The sequence below is a fragment of the Leucopleurus acutus genome (genome assembly GCF_964270905.1).
Source record: "Leucopleurus acutus genome assembly, chromosome: 2".
Taxonomy (NCBI): domain Eukaryota; kingdom Metazoa; phylum Chordata; class Mammalia; order Artiodactyla; family Delphinidae; genus Leucopleurus; species Leucopleurus acutus.
Window position 1 is genome coordinate 170,840,347 of NC_139143.1, and position 11,654 is coordinate 170,852,000.

Consider the following 11,654-nt stretch of genomic DNA (forward strand, 5'->3'; position numbering starts at 1 on the left):
CGGGCATTCAGAGAAGGGAGTTGGAACTTCATCTGGGTTTAGAGACATCTCGGAGGAGACAACACTTAGGCTGACCCTTTGGAGATGTTGGGGTGGGAGGCCTTCCTGTTGAAAGAAGCATCTGCGGAGCAAAGCCACGGAGCTGGGAAAGCACCGGGCATGGGCGCTCAAGGAACGTGGACTTTGATAATGGGGAATGAGAAGCAAGTTTGGCCAAGTGGATCACGTTAGAGGACTTTAAATACTAGGAGGAGGAATTTGGCCCTTGAGTTACGGAGAAGATACTTGACTAGAGGATCGGGTTGTAGAGCTGTGCTGTGGAAAGTGGACTGACGGTAAGTGATGTGCGAGATCGGATGCAGGGAGACCAGCAGTAAGTGCAGGTGCTCTGGGGCCTGAACAGAGGCAGCAACAGGAGGGAACAAGAAAGATCAGCAGGTGACCTGGGGGAAAGGAACTCTCAGAGGTGATCAAGATGGTGACACCTTTCTGAGGAATGGGGAAGATGAGGGAGAGGGGGTTCAGTTGGGGAAACTTGGCATTTAAGGAACAGACAGAAGCCAGACCAAGAAACCTCACTTCACCTCCCTGGAGCTTCCCTGCGTTCTTGTGTCATGGTGATAAGGTGATAACTCCAACCAGTAGAATTCCCATGGCCTCAGATCTTAGGTTGGTCTCCAGTAGGTGACAAGAATTCAACGTTCCCTAATTTTATCCCTGTAAGGATGGGAACGTTTCTTGGTTTTGTTTTTTCCAAGTTTAAAATTTTTCAGCCTTTTTTTTTTTTTTTTTAATCTTGGCTGTGCCACATGACTTGCAGGGATCTCAGTTCCCCAACCAGGGATTGAATCTGGGCCACGTCAGTGAAAGTGCCGAATCCTAACCACTAGGCCACCGGGAACTCCCTTAAGCCTAGTTTTTAAAAATTCACCTTAATTTCACACAACTTTATTTTCCCAAATTCTCTTCCAAGCATTGTTCCTATTCATTCATATTTTAGACAATTGTGTTTATATAATTTAATAAACTTTGTCAATATCACAAGCATTGGAAAGTTCTCATTAAATGTTTAAGGCACATTAATTCTAACTGATGAACTTATTATTAGCAAACGTCATCCCTAAGTATAATGGTATAGAAGTTCCAATGTGTACATAGAATGCATTTGCATTTTTTTCCCAGGAATTTTAAAATTCATTTATATTTACTTAAATTCTGAGTGAAAAGAGATAAAAACAAGAGAGATGAAAACTCATCTGTTGAGTTCCAAACATGCACCAGGGATTAGAACTTCCAGAATCACTTTGCATCTTGTTCTCAGCACCATCCTGGGATCAGTATTGTTAGGCTCAGTCACAGATGAAGAGACTCTGGCGTGATGTCCACCCACCCCCAACAGCGTTAGGTTAACATTAGTGCCTTCTGTGGGCCAAGCAATGTTCTAAGGCACTGAGAATAGAATATGAACAAGACAGAGAAGGCCCCCCTTCTCAAGAAACATACATTGCTTTTAAGACTGGGATCGTAGGGCTTGGCCCATGATGGTCTCAGTACTGAGTGTCTTCTGTGGGCCAGTGTTCACTGTCTTTGGCAAATCACTGCAAACAGACTCTCCTGCCACCCCTTAGGAAAAGTTTTCTAAATGCAGCGTGTTCTTGACTGCATTGTTTCCCCATGACAACAAACTGAGCCGAGGGTAGCAGTAACGTTTGAGACTAAAGTTGGGTAATGCCTGTCTCTCCCCTCCCACCCACCCGTGGTCCAGTGGAAGAGAGATCTTGGGAAGCTGAAAGAGGAAGACCCTAAGTTTGATTAATTCACCTACCAGCATCTATGAGCTAGGTGTTTTAAAGTAAACTATGTAATAATGCACATAAAAGCTGAAGACAAAAGTTCAGGGAGGAGAAGGGGTTCGCCCAAAGTAGCACATTAGTGCGAAAATGCATCTCTAGATTTCTCTTTCTTTTTGTAAATTTTTATCATTTGTGATACAGTTACAAGAAGACATTTGCTTGAAGTCGCAACAGGCAGGATTTGAGCTCAGGTTCAAGTCGAGCAGGGTTTCTACAAGAATCTGCTTTCCTTAAAAATTTCTAAGTTGCTGCAGGACAATGCCACTAGCCCACTGCTGTGATTAAATTTTAATTGCTTTGTCATTTCATCAGTACTCAAAGGCCTGCCAGGGAGTGCCCACTTGGCTAAGCCCAGGTCATCATCCCAGATTCTAGATGCCAAAGAGCGATGAGAAGGAGGATGGCTCATTTTAGCTTCTACAGTGGGAAACAGTGCATTAATGCCCACAAAAATGCACTCAATAAGGAATTTCCCCCAAAATAGGAAGCAGCCAAAGAAATACAAATGCCCACTATAATTCAACAGGATGCTCAAAATTCACAAGTACCCTTCTTTCCATACGTAACCTTCCTCACCTCCCCCCCAAAAAGAGTGAAAGACAAAATAGGAACAGAGAACAAGGTAACAGAAAACAGTAACAAATGTAGATAAACTACATCAGTAATCACTTCAAATGTCAATGTTCTAAATAAAGGACTGGCTGTTGGTAGATTTAAAAACAAGACCCAACTATATGTTGTCTTTATATTTAAAATGGGTTTCTTGGGAATTCCCTGGCAGTCCAGTGGTTAGGACTTGGCACTTTCACTGCAAGGGCCCAGGTTCAATCCCTGATTGGGGAACTAAGATCCCACAAGCTGTGCAGTGTGGCCAAAAAAAAAAAAGGCGGTGGGGGTGGGGGGGAGGGTACTTGCAGACATAGTAAAAGTAAAGGTATAGAGGAAGATATCATGGTAACACTAATCAAAAGAAAGCTGGAGTAGCTACATTTCAGACAAAGCAGACCTAAGAGCAAGGAAAATTATCAAGGATAAAGAAAGGCACTACATAACGATAAAGAGGTCAGTTCTCCAAGAAGATATGACTAACGTGTATGCACCTAACAACAAAGTATCGAATATATGAGGCAAAAACAGAACTGTGAGGAGAAAGAGACAAATCCCCTTTACAGTTGAAGATGTCAATATCTCTATCAGCAACCGACAGGTCCAGCAGGCAGAAAAATCAGGAAGGACATCGTTGAACTGAACGGTGCCATCAAGACTGGATCTCATTGACCGTGCTAACATCATGCTAAGTATGCTCTCAGACGACAATGGAGTTAATCTAGAAAGATCAGCAGAAAGCTGGAAAATCCCAAAGTACTTGGAGATTAAACAACACACTTCTAAATGACACACGGATCAAAGAAGTCTCAAGAGAAATATTTTTGAGCTAAATGAGACTATAACTTATCAAAATTTGTGGGATGCAGCAAAAGCAGTCCTTAGAGGGAAATTTATAGCATTAAATGCATCTATTAGAAAAGAAGAACTGAAATCAATAATCTAAACTTCTGCTTCAGGGAACTAGAAAAAGCAAAATTAAGTCTAAAGTAAGCAGAGGAAAGAAAAATTAGAGCAGAAATCAATGAAATTAAAAGCAGGAAATCAACAGGAAACAAAAAGGTAAAGCAGGAAACAAAATCAACAAAACCGGGCTTCCCTGGTGGCGCAGTGGTCGGGGGTTTGCCTGCTGATGCAGGGGACGCAGGTTCGTGCCCCGGTCTGGGAGGATCCCGCGTGCCGCAGAGCGGCTGGGCCCGTGAGCCATGGCCACTGGGGCTGCACGTCCGGAGCCTGTGCTCTGCAGCGGGAGAGGCCACAACAGTGAGAGGCCCGTGTGCCGCAACAACAACAACAAAAATCAACAAAACCAAAAGCTGAGTCTTTGAGAAAGCTGATAAAACTTCTACCTAGGCTAGCCAATTAAAAAATAAGACACAATTATGAATATCAGAAACACGGATTTGATCAGCTTGAGATGGGGGACTAGGAGGACATGGAGCTCACCTCTCCCCGCGAACACATCAAATAAATATCTACATGTGGAACAATTCTCACTGAAAACTGACCAGAGAACTCCTATACAAGCGAAGTTGCAAGAAAGATTTCCACGTAACCAGGTAGGACAGACAGAAGGCATAGGTTCAGGACCTCCAGCCCTCGGAGGGATCTGAAAGGAAGAGAAGTCCACAAGGGTGGACCCTCATCCTGGGGAGAAAGCAGGCCGAGTCACAGACTGGATAGCCCAGTCTGGAGTCCTACAGGGAGGAGACAAGCCCCCTTGGCTACTGGGAGGACTGCAAGGACAGAAGGGCTAGAGAAGCCTAGACTCTACTCATGAAGAGTGCATGGGTGCTGGCTTGCCAACAGTCAGAACAGACAGACTCTGCACTGGCAGCTGCCACCTTGCCATATTCCCCAATCCAAGCAGGGCAAACACTCCAGCCCTGCTCACTCCACACCACAGTTTGGTGCACGATCTGAGCCAGCTGGACCCTGGGAAAGGATGCAGAGACAGCTTGGGGGCCTGGGGTGTGGTCTGGGTGGGGTGACATAGGCCACAGTCAGTGCTTATTCCTGTGACAGCACCACAGGAGACCCTGCAACCAGCATGCCACATTCAGTCTCCCAACCTAGTGAACCCTGCTCACTCCACACCACAGCTTGGTGCTGGATCTAGGGCAGACAGGTCCTGGGAAAGGACCGCCACAGAGGCAACCGAGCTCTCTGGCAGCAGCATGAACACCTTGATTCCTACAACCACAATGCCCTGACTGCCAGCCTAGCTAACACTCCGGCCCTGCCCACTCCACGCCACAGCCTTGCACTAGATCTGGAACAACAACGACAGGGGAAGGAAAGGGCAGCAACAGCCATGGAGCAGAGAGGAAGTCCTGCCTCTCACCCTGCACAGGCTTTAGATCCTCCAACACCAAACACACCCCCTATCAGCCAGCAAACCTGAGGAAAGACGTGGCTGGCATCCATATCAAAACCAGCCCTCGGGGCTTCCCTGGTGGCGCAGTGGTTGAGAGTCCGCCTGCCAATGCAGCAGACACGGGTTTGTGCCCTGGTCTGGGAGGATCCCACATGCCACAGAGCGGCTGGGCCCGTGAGCCATGGCTGCTGAGCCTGTGCGTCCGGAGCCTGTGCTCCGCAACGGGAGAGGCCACAACAGTGAGAGCCCCATGTACCGCAAAAAAAAAAACAAAAAACAAAAAAAAAACAGCCCTTGCACCAAAGATATTGGACACACACAGTCCACACAGGGACATTCCCACACAAAAACACCCCTTCAAGACCACACTAGATATCTTGTTTCTCCTAAATTCATGAAGACAGAGAAAGTTAAGTAAAAGAAAAGGCAGAAGAACTATTCCCAATTAAAAGAACAAAAGAAATACCCTGAAAGAACAAACAGTGGAATAAAGCTCACCAGTCTACTAGACCCTGAGTTCAAAAAGGTGGTAATAAAAGTGTTAACTGAATGAAGAAAGATTATTGATATCAATGCAGAGCACTGTATCAAGGAACTAGAACTACAAAGATGAACCAATCAAAACATAATCCAATTTCTGAGATAAAAAGCAATCTAGAAGTAATGAATAGCCAATAAATGACAAAGAAAAATAAATATGTGACCTGGAAGACAGAATAATAGAAATCACCCAATCAAAACAGCAGACAGAAAGATAAATGGGGAAAACTAAATGAAAGCAACATACAAGATCTATGGAATAATAGAAAACATGCCAACCTATGCATAATAGGGGTTCTAGAAGAAGAGAGAGAAAAGGGGGTCATAAAGGTATTTGAAGAAATTATGGCTGAAAACTTCCCAAACCCAAAGAAGGAAACAGATATCCAGGTACAGGAAGCAGGGAGGGTCCCAAACAAGATGAACCCAAACAGTCCCACACCAAGACATATAATTAAAATGGCAAAAGTTAAAGAGAGAATTCTAAAGGCAGCAAGAGAAAGAGTCATTTACAAAGGAACCCTCATAAGGCTATCATCTGATTTCTCTGCAGAAATTTTGAAGGCAAGAAGGGAGGGGCATGATATATTTAAGTCCTAAAAGGGAAAAACCTGCAATCTAGGATACTCAGCAAGATTATCATTTAGAATAGAAGGAGAGAAAGAATTTCTCAGACAAGCAAAATCTAAAAGAACTCAGCAATACTAAACCTACCCTAAAAGGAATATTGAAGGGTCTTCTCTAGATGGAAAAGAAACAAGAATCTGTAGGAAAAATCCCAATAGGGAAGGCAAATATATAGTAAGGATTGAAGGTCACTTAATAAGCCAGTAGGTAGATTAAAAAAAAATTATAAAACTTCAATAAACAGTAAAAATATAAGCATGAAGATGTAAATATAGGACATCAAAGATCACAAAATGTGGAGGAGGGGAATTAAAAATGTATATCTTTTAGAATATGTTTGATCTTGAATGACTATCAGTTTAAAGCAAGTAGACATAGTTATGCATCAACATACATGAACCCCATGGTAATCACAAATCAAAAACAAATAATAGATTCACAAAAACCAAAAAGAAAGGAAGTCAAGCATACTACAAAAGAAAATCATCAACCCACAAAAGGAAAAAAAAAAGGAAGAAATGAACAAAGAAGAACTACAAAAACAACTGAAAAACAAGGAAATAAGATGGCAATAAGTACATACATATCAATAATACTTCAAAGGTCAATGGACTAAATGCTCCTATCAAAAGACATAGAGTGGCTGATTGGATTTAAAAGAAAGAAAAAAAAAACAACTCAAGAACCTGCAATATGTTGCCTGTGAGACACTCACTTCAGGGCAAAAGACACACAGGACTGAAAGTGAGGAGATGGAAAAAGACATTTTATGCAAATGGAAATGACAAGAAAGTGGAGGTAGCAACACTCATATCAGAAAAAATATACTTTTTTTTTGGTGGGGGAGGTACACAGGTCTTTCACTGTGTGGCCTCTCCCGCTGCGGAGCACAGGCTCCAGACGCGCAGGCTCAGCGGCCATGGCTCACGGGCCTAGCTGCTCCGCGGCATGTGGGATCTTCCCGGACTGGGGCACGAACCCATGTCCCCTGCATCGGCAGGCAGACTCTCAACCACTGCGCCACCAGGGAAGCCCCAAAATATACTTTTTAAAAAGGCCATAATGAAAGACAAAGAAGGGCACTATATTATGATAACGGGATCAATACAAGAAAAGTATATTACACTCATTAACATATACACTCCAGATATAGCAGCACCTAAATATATAAAGCAAATACTAACAGACATATAGGGAGAAATTGACAATACAATAATAGTAGGAGATTTTAATACCCCACTGACATCAATGGACAAGTCATCCAGACAAAAAATCAATAAGGCAACAGATATCTTAAATGACACAACAGACCAGTTGGACTTAACTGACATCTACAGGACACTACATCCAAAAAAGCAGAATACACATTCTTTTCAAGCATGCATGGAACATTCTAGAATACATTCTAGAAAACATTCTAGAATAGACCACATACTAGGTCACAAAGCAATCCTCAACAAACTTAAGAAGATAGAAATTATATCAAGCATCTTTTCCAACCACAATGGTATGTAATTAGAACTCAACTACAGAAAGAAAAAACTGGGAAAAGAACAATGTGCTACTTTTAAAAACGAGTGGGTCAATGATAAAATCAAAGAAGAAATCATAAAATGCCTCAAAACAAATGAAAATGAAAACACAACTTTACAAAATCTATGGGATGCAACAAAAGCAGTTCCAAGAGGGAAGCTCATACCAATACAGGCCTTCCTCAAGAAACAAGAAAAATCTCAAATAAACAACCTAACCTACCACCTAAAAGAATCAGAAAAAGAAGAACAAGCAAAGTCAGCAGAAGAAAGGGAATAATAAAAATCAGAGAGAGGACTTCCCTGGTGTCACAGTGGTTAAGAATCCACCTGCCAATGCAGGGGACACAGGTTCAATCCCTGGTCCAGGAAGATCCCACATGCCATGGACCAACTAAGCCCATGCACCACAACTACTGAGCCTGCACTCTAGAGCCCACAAGCCAAACTACTGAGCTCTCATGCCACAACTACTGAAGCCTGTGCACCTAGAGCCTGTGCTCCGCAACAAGAGAAGGAGCCACAATGAGAAGCCCGCTCACCACAACGAAGACTAGCCCCCACTCGCTGCAACTAGAGAAAGCCCGCATGCAGCAATGAAGACCCAACACAGCCAAAAATAGATAAATAAATATTTTTAAAAATTAAAAATCAGAGAGAAAATAAATAAAAGAGAGATTAAAGAATAGAAAATATCAATAAAACCAAGAGCTGATTTTTTGAAAAACTAAACAAAATATAAACAAATCTCTAGCCAGATTCACCAATAAGAAAAGAGAAAGGAGAAATAAGAACTGATACCACAGAAATACAAAAAAATCATAAGTGAATACTAGGAACAGTTATATGCCAACAAATTTGACAACCTAGAAGAAATGGACAAATTTCTAGAAACATACAGTCTGCTGAGACTGAGTCAAGAAGAAACAGACAATTTGAACTGACTGATCACTAGAAGTGAAATAGAATCTCAATAAAAATACTCCCTGCAAACAAAAGTCCAGGACTGGACAGGTTCACTGGGGAGTTCTACCAAACATATAATGAAGAAAGTATACCTATCCTTCTCAACTTATTACCAAAAACTGAAGAGAAAGGAACACCCAAATTTATTCTGCAAGGCCACTATTACCCTGATACCAATACCCAGACAAAGACACTACCAAAAAGAGAAAATTATAAGCCAATATCTTTGGTGAATATAGGTACAAAAATCCTCAATAAACTATTAGCAAACCAAATCCAACATTACAGAAAATGGATCATGCACCATGATCACATTGAATTCATTCCAGGGTCACAAGGATGATTCAACATATACAAATCAGTGTGATACACCATATTAACAAAAAGAAAGGCAAAAACCACAGGTTCATCTAAATAGACATAGAAAAAGCACTTCACAAAATTCAACATCCATTCATGATATAAAAGTCTCATCAAAATGGGTATAGATGGAATATATCTCAACATAATAAAGGACATTTGCGACAAACCCACATTGAGCCAACATAGTACTCAACAGTGAAAAGCTGAAACCCTTCCAGCTAAATTAAGGAACAGGAAAAGGATGCCCACTCTCACCACTTCTATTTAACATAGTATTGGAAGTCTTGTCTGATAGCCATAGCAATCAGACAAGAAAAAATAAAAGTTATCCAAAATGTAAAGGAAGAGGTAAAACTGTCACTTTTTGCAGATGACATGATACTCTAGAGAACCCTAAAATCTCCATATAAAAACTATTAAAACTAATAAATGATTTCAGCAAGGTAGCAGGATACAAGATTAATATACAGAAATATGTTGCATTTCTATACAATAATAATGAAATATCAGAAAGAAAGAGTAGATTAGATTTTAATTTTTTTTAATCCCATTTAAAATTGCATCAAAAAATACCTAGGAATAAATTTAACTAAGGAGGGGGAAAGCTATATACTAAAAACTGTAAAACATTGATAAAGGAAACTGAAGATGATTCAAAGAAATGGAAAGCTATCCCATGCTCTTGGATTAGAAGAAATAGTATTGTTAAAGTGGCCACATACTACCCAAAGCAATCTACAGATTTAAGGCAATCCCTATCAAAATACCTGTGACATTTTTCACAGCACTAGAAAAAATAATCCTAAAATTTATATGGAACCATGAAAGACCCAGAATTGCCAAAGCAATCCTGAGAAAAAAGAATAAATCTGGAGATATAACCCTTCCAGACTTTAGTCTATATTACAAAACTACAATAATCAAAACAGCATGGTATTGACACAGAAACAGACATATAAATCAATGGAACAGAATAGAAAGCCCAGAAATAAACCCACGCACCTATGGGCAATTAACCTACAACAAAGGAGGCAAGAATGTACAATGGAGAAAAGACAGTCTTTTAAACAAGTGGTGCTGGGAAAGCTGGACAGCTACATTTAAAACAATGGAATTAGAACATTCCTTCACACCATATACACAAACTCAAAATGGTTTAAAGACCTAAATGTAAGACATAATACCATAAAACTCCTAGAAGAGAACAAAGGCAAAATATTCACTGACATAAATTGTAGCAATATTTTCTTAGATCAGTCTCCCAAGGCAAAAGAAATAAAAGCAAAAATAAACAAATGGCAAATGGGACCTAATCAAACTTAAGAGCATTTTTACAGCAAAGGAAACCACTGACAAAATGAAAAGACAACCTATGGACTGGGAGAAAATATTTGCAAACAATGAGACTAACAAGGGGTTAAAATCCAAAATATACAAACAGCTCATACAACTCAACATCAAAAAAAGAAACAACACAATCGAAAAATGGATAGAAGACCTAAAAAGACATTTTTCCAAAGAAGACATACAGATGACTAACAAGCACAGGAAAAGATGCTCAATTTGCTTGGTCAATTTGAGATGCAAATCAAAACCACAGGAGGTATCACCTCACACCTGTCAGAACGGTTATCATCAAAAAGTCTACAAATAATAAATGGTGGAGAGGATTCTCACTGTTGGTGGGAATGTAAATTGGTGCAGCCATTATGTAAAACATTATGAAGGTTCCTTAAAAAATAAAAATAGAACTTCCACATGATCCAGCAATTCCACTCCTGGGTACCTATCTGGAAAACTCTAATTCTAAAAGATACATGCACCCCAATGTTCATAGCAGCACTATTTACAATAGCCAAGACATTGAAGACAAAACATTGAACCCAAGTGCCCATCAACAGATGATTGGCTTAAGAAGATGTGAAAAAATATATATATGTATATATAAGATGTGAAAAAATATATATATGTGTAGGTATATATATATATCTATATATATATAATGGAATATTACTCAGCCATAAAAAAGAATGAAATATTGCCATCTGCAGCAATGAGAATAGAACTAGAAAATATGCTTAGTGAAATAAGTCAGAGAGAGACAAATACTGTATGATATCACTTATACGTGGAATCTAAAAACTAATACAAATGAATCTACATACAAAACAGAAACAGACTCAGAGACATAGAAAACAAACTTAATGGCTACCAAAGGGAAGAAGGAGGTAGGAGAGGGACAAATTAGCAGTATGGGATTAACTGACATAAACTACTATACATAAAATAGATAAACAACAAAGATGTACTATATAGCACAGAAAATTATATCCAATATCTTATAATAACCTATAATGGGATATAATTTGAAAAAAAAAGAATCACTATGCTGTACATCTGAAACTAACACAGTATTGTAAATCAACTATACTTCAATTTTTTTAAACTATACTTCAATTTAAAAAAAAAGAAAGAAATGAAAGGGGCCATTACTGCTGATCCCATGAGCATTAGAAGGATAATAAAGGAATATTATAAATAAATCTGTCCCCACAAATGTGATAATCTACATGAAATGGAACAATTTCTTGAAAAACACAATCTACCAAAACTAACAGGAATAGATAATCAAACAGGCCTATATCTATTAAAGAAACTGAATCTGGGAATTCCCTTGTGGTCCAGCGGTTAGGACTCGGCACTCTCACTGCTGGTGCCCGGGTTGGATCCCTGGTCGGGGAACTAAGATCCCGCAAGCCTCGTGGTGTGGCCAAAACATAAAATAAAAAT